The 8,734-nt window shown below is 36.9% G+C and overlaps 1 long non-coding RNA gene across 1 annotated transcript; it reads left to right on the top strand.

Annotated features, from left to right (window-relative positions):
* Positions 1 to 457: 457 nt before the first annotated feature.
* On the top strand, positions 458 to 1,340 carry LOC138900581 (uncharacterized). Its single transcript, XR_011411694.1, has 2 exons — positions 458 to 791; positions 874 to 1,340. It is a non-coding gene; the product is annotated as an uncharacterized lncRNA (long non-coding RNA).
* Positions 1,341 to 8,734: the final 7,394 nt, after the last annotated feature.

The raw sequence follows: 8,734 nt of genomic DNA, 5'->3' as shown, positions 1-8,734 counted from the left end.
TACAATTATGAAAATGCATTACAATGAAGTCACGAAGCAACACTTACCCAAAATTTATAGCAATCCCAGTGGAGATGCTCAAGAGCATGAATAGGCTAAAAAGACTTGGCAAGATCAGGTTTTCTTGCCTTCACAGAAAATTGTCTAAATAGAATCGAAACTTTTGCGAGAAGAGGGACATTTTGCAGACGAATTATATGTATACCGCCTATGAAGAAAAATGACCTCAGCTTGGGAGCATCGACTTCAATGTGAGATAAATAACATGACGGTTCGAGCACCAAATGCTCAAGCAGCGGGGAATCGGAGATTAAACTTCCAAGAAATTCAGAAGAAATAGTGACTCGACATAGTTCTAGGCTAATTAACCTTTCAAATCCCTTAAAGACTGGTGGAGGACGTACTGGAATTTTGCCAAGGTGGAGATTTGTTGAAATTGGCAAAAGTACCACATCGGTGGATGACAATTTTGAATGAGAATTTCACCCTATAAAAGGAGGCCTAATGTTTAGGATTTAAATACACCTCTCATTTGCCTTTTATCTTCTTAAGGCATTTGTATCTTCTCTCTTTAGTATTATTTCACTTGTAATTTTGGAGTGGAATAAAATATTGATTGTGTCCGAGGAAGTAGGCAAAATTGGCCGAACCTCGTAAATTCTGGTGTTCTTTTATTGTTGTCTTATTGTCTTGTTTATTATTTAGTGGTTGTCATAATTTTTGGTATAGTAGTTGTGACTCATTCACACTATATACATTTGGCTTCCGCAACAATTGGTATCAGAGCCAAGGTACTGTCTAAGTATGCTCTGTGGTTGCAGCATAGTCTGATCTTCCACATCAGAAAAGATCTATCTTGGTAACTGAGTCAAGGTTCTGTCTGAGTATGCTCTGTGGTTGCAGCTTAGTCTGATCTTCCACACCAGAAAGGAAATAATCTTGATTTGTGTCGTCAGCTACTAAATAATATTTGTGTCAAAATGGGAGACAGTAAACAAGAAGAATCTACATCAAGTGTCAATAATACGTCATCGTTGGCATCTTCGCTTATGACAAGAATTGTGTCAAATGCGAAATTTGCGGTAGAAATTTTTGACGGGTCAGGACATTTTGGGATGTGGCAAGGCGAGGTTCTAGATGTTCTTTTTCAACAAGGGCTAGATCTTGCCATTGAAGAAAAGAAGCCAGATGTTATTGGAGAAGAAGATTGAAAAATTATCAATCGTGTTGCTTGCGGTACCATTCGATCCTACCTTGCTAGAGAGCAGAAATATCCATACACAAAAGAAACTTCTGCAAGTAAATTATGGAAAGCACTGGAGGATAAATTTTTGAAGAAAATCAATCAAAATAAATTGTACATGAAGAAGAGACTGTTTCGCTTCACCTATGTTCCTGGTACTACAATGAATGAACATATCACCAGTTTCAATAAGTTGGTCACAGATTTGCAAAATATGGATGCAACTTTTGATGATGGTGACTTGACCTTGATGTTGTTGGGGTCACTTCCTAATGAGTACGAGCACCTTGAAACTACTCTACTCCATGGAAATGACGAAATTTCTCTCAGAGAAGTTTGTTCGGCTTTGTATAGCTATGAACAAAGAAAGGGAGAAAAACAGAAGGGCGGAGAAGGAGAAGCACTAATTGTGAGGGGTCGTCCTCAAAATCAAACGAGGACTAAGAAGGGAAGATCCAAGTCGAGATCTAGACCCAACAAAGATGAATGTGCCTTTTGTCGAGAAAAGGGGCACTGGAAGAAAGACTGTCCGAAGTTGAAGAATAAGGCCCGAAATAACAATGGAAAGGCCATTATGGATTCAAATGTAGCTGATTGTGATGATTCAGACTTCTCATTAGTTACAACAGAGTTATCAACATCATCAGACATATGGTTGATGGACTCGGCTTGTAGCTATCATATGTGTCCCAACAAGGACTGGTTCGTGAATTTTCAAGAAGGAGAATATGGAGTCATCCACACAGCGGATAACAACCCTCTTACCTCATATGGCATTGGTTCAATAAGATTAATGAGACATGATGGAATGATCAGAACATTAACAGATGTTCGATATGTACCGGGTTTGAAGAAGAATCTCATCTCTGTGGGAGCCCTAGAATCAAAAGGGTTCAAAATTATTGCAGAAAATGGAGTGATGAGAATATGCTCCGGTGCACTAGTGGTAATGAAGGCCAATCGAAAGAACAATAGCATGTACTGCTATCGTGGTAGTACAGTTATTGGGACAGCAATAGTGACATCCAGTGATGACAAAGAGGCAGAAGCAACCAGGCTATGGCACATGCGTTTGGGACATGCTAGAGGGAAATCCTTGAAAGCTCTATCTAATCAAGGATTGTTAAAAGGCGTAAAGACTTGCAACTTGGAGTTTTGCGAGCATTGTGTCAAAGGGAAACAGAAAAGGGTTAAATTTGGTACAGCGATCCATAATACTAAAGGCATTTTGGATTATGTACACTCTGATGTTTGGGGTGCTTCCAAAACACTTTCATTGGGTGGGAAACACTATTTTGTAGCCTTTGTTGATGATTTTTCCAGAAGAGTGTGGGTGTATACAATGAAGAGGAAAGATGAAGTGTTGGGAATTTTTCTCAAATGGAAAACGATGGTGGAGAATCAAACAGGCAGGAGGATCAAGTGTATTCGCACAGACAATGGAGGTGAATACAAAAATGATCATTTCAATAAGGTCTGTGAAAATGATGGCATCGTCCGACACTTCACTGTCAGAAATACACCACAACAGAATGGAGTGGCAGAACGTATGAACCGGACTTTACTGGAGAAGGTACGGTGTATGTTGTCCAATGCTGGCTTGGGCAAAGAATTTTGGGCTGAGGCAATTACATATGCATGCCACCTCATTAATCGTCTACCATCTGCTGCTATTGATGGCAAGACACCATTTGAAAAATGGTATGGAAAACCTGCTGTAGATTATGACTCTTTGCACGTGTTTGGCTCAATTGCATACTATCATGTGAAAGAGTCAAAATTGGATCCGAGAGCAAAGAAGGCTATATTTATGGGGATTACTTCTGGAGTCAAAGGATACCGCTTATGGTGTCCAGAGACAAGGAATATTATATTCAGCAGAGATGTTACCTTTGATGAATCTGCCATAACAGATAAGGTGACAGTTGAAGATGTCAAACAAACTGGTGGTGCATCAAAGCAGGTGGAGTTTGAGGGAAAATTTATTTTTCCTACACAAGAAGCAGAGGAGGAAACTCATGAAGATTACCCTCTGGAAGAAGAGCCAGTAGAGAGGGAGATTCCAACTCAGGAACCTCGACAACAACTTGAATCAATAGCAACCAACAGGCCAAAAAGGACAATAACGAAACCTGTTCGTCTCATAGAGACGGTTGCTTGTGCAACCTCAATTGTAGCTGATGGTGTTCCTACCACTTATAAAGACGCAATCCAAAGTTCAGAAGAAGATAAGTGGAGGATTGCCATGAATGAAGAAATGCAGTCCCTTCATCAGAATCATACATGGAAATTGGCCAATCTCCCGAAAGGGAAAGAAAGCAATTGGGTGCAAATGGGTATTTGCAAAGAAAGAAGGATTTCCTAACCAAGAAGATGTTCGCTACAAAGCAAGATTGGTGGCCAAAGGATATGCTCAAAATGAGGGAATTGATTACAATGAAGTATTTTCTCCAGTTGTAAAACATTCCTCCATTAGAATTATGTTGGCTTTGGTAGCACAGTTGGATTTGGAACTAGTTCAGATGGATGTAAAAACTGCGTTTTGATTTTTACATGGAAACTTGGAGGAGGAAATCTACATGACTCAGCCAGAAGGATTCAAAATTGTTGGAAAAGAAAATATGTTATGCAAACTTGAAAAATCGTTGTACGGATTGAAACAATCTTTTAGACAATGGTACAAGCGATTTGACAAGTTTATGTTGTGGCAAGGGTACAAGAGAAGCAAATACGATCATTGTGTGTATTTGTGCAAAGTTAATGATAGTTCCTTTGTATATCTTCTCCTATATGTTGATGATATGTTGATAACTTCCAAGAATTCGGAAGAAATTAATAAGTTGAAGATTCAACTGAAGGAGAAGTTCGAGATGAAGGATCTGGGTGAGGCAAAGAAAATTCTTGGCATGGAGATAATAAGAGATAGACGTTCAAAGAAACTCTGTTTATCTCAGAAAGAATATTTGAAGAGAGTACTACAGCGTTTTGGTATAGATAAGAAGACTAAGCCAATTAGTACGCCACTTGCTCCCCATTTTAAGCTAAGTACTACTATGTCGCCAAAGGATGAAACTGAACAGGAGTATATGTCAAGGGTACCATACGCAAATGCTGTTGGTAGCTTGATGTATGCAATGGTTTGTACGAGACCTGACATTTCACAAGCCGTTGGAGTTATTAGCAGATATATGCATAATCCAGGAAAGGAGCATTGGCAAGCTGTGAAATGGATTCTACGGTATATTCATAGTACTGTAGATGTTGGGTTAGTTTTTGAGCAGGAAGGCAATCGGTCTGTAGTTGGATATTGTGACTCAGATTTTGCGGGTGATCTGGACAAACGAAGGTCAACTACTGGTTATGTGTTTACTTTTGCAAAGGCACCAGTTAGTTGGAAGTCTACTTTGCAGTCAACAGTTGCTTTGTCTACAACAGAGGCAGAGTACATGGCTATTACGGAGGCTGTGAAGGAGGCAATTTGGCTTCAGGGGTTGCTAAAGGAGCTTGGTATTGAACAAAAAAATATTACAATTTTTTGTGATAGTCAAAGTGCTATTCAATTAGCGAAGAACCAAGTTTATCATGCAAGGACGAAGCACATTGATGTTCGGTATCATTTCGTACGAGAAATCATAGAAGAAGGTGGAGTCACGGTGAAGAAAATTCATACTACGGAGAACCCTGCTGATATGCTGACAAAAGTGGTGACTGCGGTCAAGTTTTAACATTGTTTGGATTTGATCAACATTGTTGAACACTAAAGATTGAAGATGAAGACACAACCAAAATTTGTTATTGAGAGAAAATTGAAGATGTGGAATTTTGCCAAGGTGGAGATTTGTTGAAATTGTCAAAAGTCCCACATCGGTGGATGACAATTTTGAATGGAAATTTCATCCTATAAAAGGAGGCCTAATGTTTAGGATTTAAATACACCTCTCATTTGCCTTTTATCTTCTTAAGGCATTTGTATCTTCTCTCTTTAGTATTATTTCACTTGTAATTTTGGAGTGGAATAAAATATTGATTGTGTCCGAGGAAGTAGGCAAAATTGGCCGAACCTCGTAAATTCTGGTGTTCTTTTATTGTTGTCTTATTGTCTTGTTTATTATTTAGTGGTTGTCATAATTTTTGGTATAGTAGTTGTGACTCATTCACACTATATACATTTGGCTTCCGCAACACAGTGAACATGTGAAAAATGAAGAAGGCAATTCATAAGGGTTATACCAATAGGAATTTTAAGAACAAGATGCTGAATGCCATTCTTGGAGGGGAAACATATCAAATTGTCAATATTAGGACATTTGACAAAATAAGGAAACCAAAAGGTTAACTTTGTAATTGGTCCTGCATGAAGTTTTAAAATGTGGGAGACAATCTTTGGAAAATTACTTGCAATGTATGTTACATTCCTATTAGGTTTCCAGAGTGTATGATCAAGCACTCAACTGTGGAAGTCTACACTCTACACCACTTATATCTCCATAACTTTAATAAGATGCTTGTCCTCACAGCATCTCGTAAAGGCAACTTCATTAGAATGTCATCGATTACACTCTCGGGAAGGTTGCTAAGTACATCGGGGGGGGGGGGGGGGGTTAAACGTTGCTTTTTACCGTGTGGAGGCATCATAATAAATGGTTGCCAACAAGAATCTGCAGAAAATAAACAAGAATAAGATAGGTAAGGAATCTTCGAATAGTCTTTCCTTTATCAGGCTTATTTTAATTGAACCAGAACCATATGCACATGCCGGTCTCAAATTAAACGGGCTAAACGGTCACGGACTAAGTAGTCTTTTTGTAGGGATCGGTCCGGGACGGGACCGGGACCGTTTGGTCCCGGACTAAACGGTCCCGGCCCGCGGACTAAATGGGCTAAGTGGGCCCAACGGATTTTAAAAAAAAAAATTAAATTAGAGACAAAAGAATATTTAAAAAAATATCTAAGGCAATGCGTTATAAATTTTATTATAAAATTGTGACCTAAATTTTATTTAACATCCTAAATTTTAATATTCAATATTTAATTACGAATACAGCTTATATATATATATACACACTATATTATATTATCTATACATCTTATATACTATACTATACTATATATACATCTTATATAATTTATATACTATACACTTAGTGTGTGTGTATATATATATATATATATATAGAGAGAGAGAGCATATATATTATACATTTAGTATATATATATATATATATATAGAGAGAGAGAGCATATATATTATACATTTAGTATATATATATATATATATATAGAGAGAGAGAGATATATATAATTACACTTTTTTCCCAAACTAAATGTATAATATATAAGCTATATATATATATATATATATATATAGCTTATATTATACATTTAGTTTGGGAAAAAAGTGTAATTATAAAAAAGAAAAATAGGGAAAAAGTGTAATTATAAAAAGTTTGGGGTTAAAATCAAGTTGGGGGGTTAAATGACTATTTTATAAATAGCGAACAGCTATTTTTGACAGCCCAACGGTTATATATATATATTTTTTATATTTTAAATATAGCCGTTGGGACCGTTTGGCCCGCTAAGGGAACGGTCCGGTCCCTGGCTGGCTAAATGGTCTCGGGCCTGACGGGCCCAAATCATAGGACCGACCCACGAGATCTGGTCCGTTTAGCCCATTTGGCCTGCCGGTCCCGGGCTTGGATCGACCCACTTGCCACCCTTATGCCGGCTTTTCTTTCTCACAGCTTAAAATTACTGTAACATTGAACTCTTGGAACACATCTAAAATGTATTTGGTACACAATTAGAATATGCATACACATTACTTTAAAAAATAATAACTGGTCCAAGTAAACTATTTTTACCCCCCAAAAAAAAAAGGTACTTAATTATATGCAAATTAAGAAGATTCTCAAATGACCTAAAAAGACTTCATGAAGCCTAAAACGAAAGAAACCATCTAAAGACATGAACGTCTACTCTATTCATTCATTTAACATAACAATTAAGTGTACTTAAGGCTAACTGTTGCAGTTAGTGAGATATAAACGTTATGTATTGTAATTTAATTGGAGTTTCATTTTTGACTTGTTGAATGAAAATTTCCACTCCAACAAGTTTTAAGCAAAACCCAATTCAATTTAAGCTGATTTAATTACACCCAGTATATAAAAATACAATCTTGATTTCAAAATTGTACAGAACCCCAAAACCCTAATAAAAGCACGAGTTGTGTAAACAATAAAGAAAAAAGTAAGTGAAAAAAAAAGAAGTAGAAACAGAGAGAGGAAGATATGAACCTGATGAGGATGAATTGTCAAGTACAGTGGAAGAAACTGAAGAGAGAACCTAAATGATGCACATTGTAAAATGGATAAACTGCACTTTGCCTCCTTGAAGAGAGAACCTACAGTTTGAATGCCTTGTGTTCACCGAAAGTTACTTTTTGAATGCCTTGTGTAGGGAGTGTTCACGGAAAATCCAAAAATCGAACTAAACTGAAAACGAATTAGACCGATAAAAAAATTACTACTCCCTCCGTTTCATGTTGTCATGGTTACTAAAAATAGTTGTCTCAAATTATTTGTCACTAGTCAAGTTGTTCGAGCAGTCATAAAAGAAAATATATCATATAATCCTGTTATAAGCTTAATCGAGAGAGAAGAGATACAATTTATATGCGTTATATACAAATATACATATTTTCGTGGGTACTCCAAAATCCTGTGTTATATTAGCAGTCATATAATTGGAAGAAGTTTAACTACTTATGCAGCTCTTCTTTGTCAATTGTCAATACATACACTTTGTCATTTGGAGGAGGTTTTCATGTTTTGTGAAGCACTTAGAACTATCTCATTAAGACGATCCCAAAGAAATGTTAGTTATTTGTCAACTTGCAGAAAAGTTCAATCCTTCCATTTTCATATTTTTCTTCGTACAAAAGTGGTAAATACTGTTAGTCCCGCCAATATTGCTGTATTTGTAAATAATAATTCTGTAAAATATAAGTTATCGTAATGAAAAAGTAATTAATTCGAGCCCACTGAATTCACAGTGTTTCCTTAAGGAATTTAATCCCCTCCTAATACCCAAGGTAATGAATTATTTCCTCCCAGGATAGAACGAATCACACACTGGTATAGCGGTACTTCAAACCCTAGTGTTTCAGCGAACACAAAGTTCGGTAGCAAATCACACTTACAGTTGCTTTGTTTGAAGTTAAAACAATGCAGAACAAAGGAGTAGAAACTCAGAAAATCGTATGGAAATGCTGAGAGGAAGGAGTGCAATGTATAGCCAAATCTGTTGAGCGATTTCAGTTCGTGTCTTGTGTGTTGTATGTTGTGTGTCTTTCTTCAACAGCTGCTGCACATATATATAGCAACCAGTGTTGAAGAAGAACAATCGTCCACCCTCCATGGTGGAGCAAGTTAATATTTACTATTAACAAATAAATTTGGTCCAAAAAATTAATCAATCAATCATTTG

Source organism: Nicotiana tomentosiformis, chromosome 10 (genome assembly GCF_000390325.3).
Source record: "Nicotiana tomentosiformis chromosome 10, ASM39032v3, whole genome shotgun sequence".
In the NCBI taxonomy this organism is placed as follows: Eukaryota; Viridiplantae; Streptophyta; class Magnoliopsida; order Solanales; family Solanaceae; genus Nicotiana; species Nicotiana tomentosiformis.
This window is presented reverse-complemented; position numbering and strand designations above follow the sequence as displayed.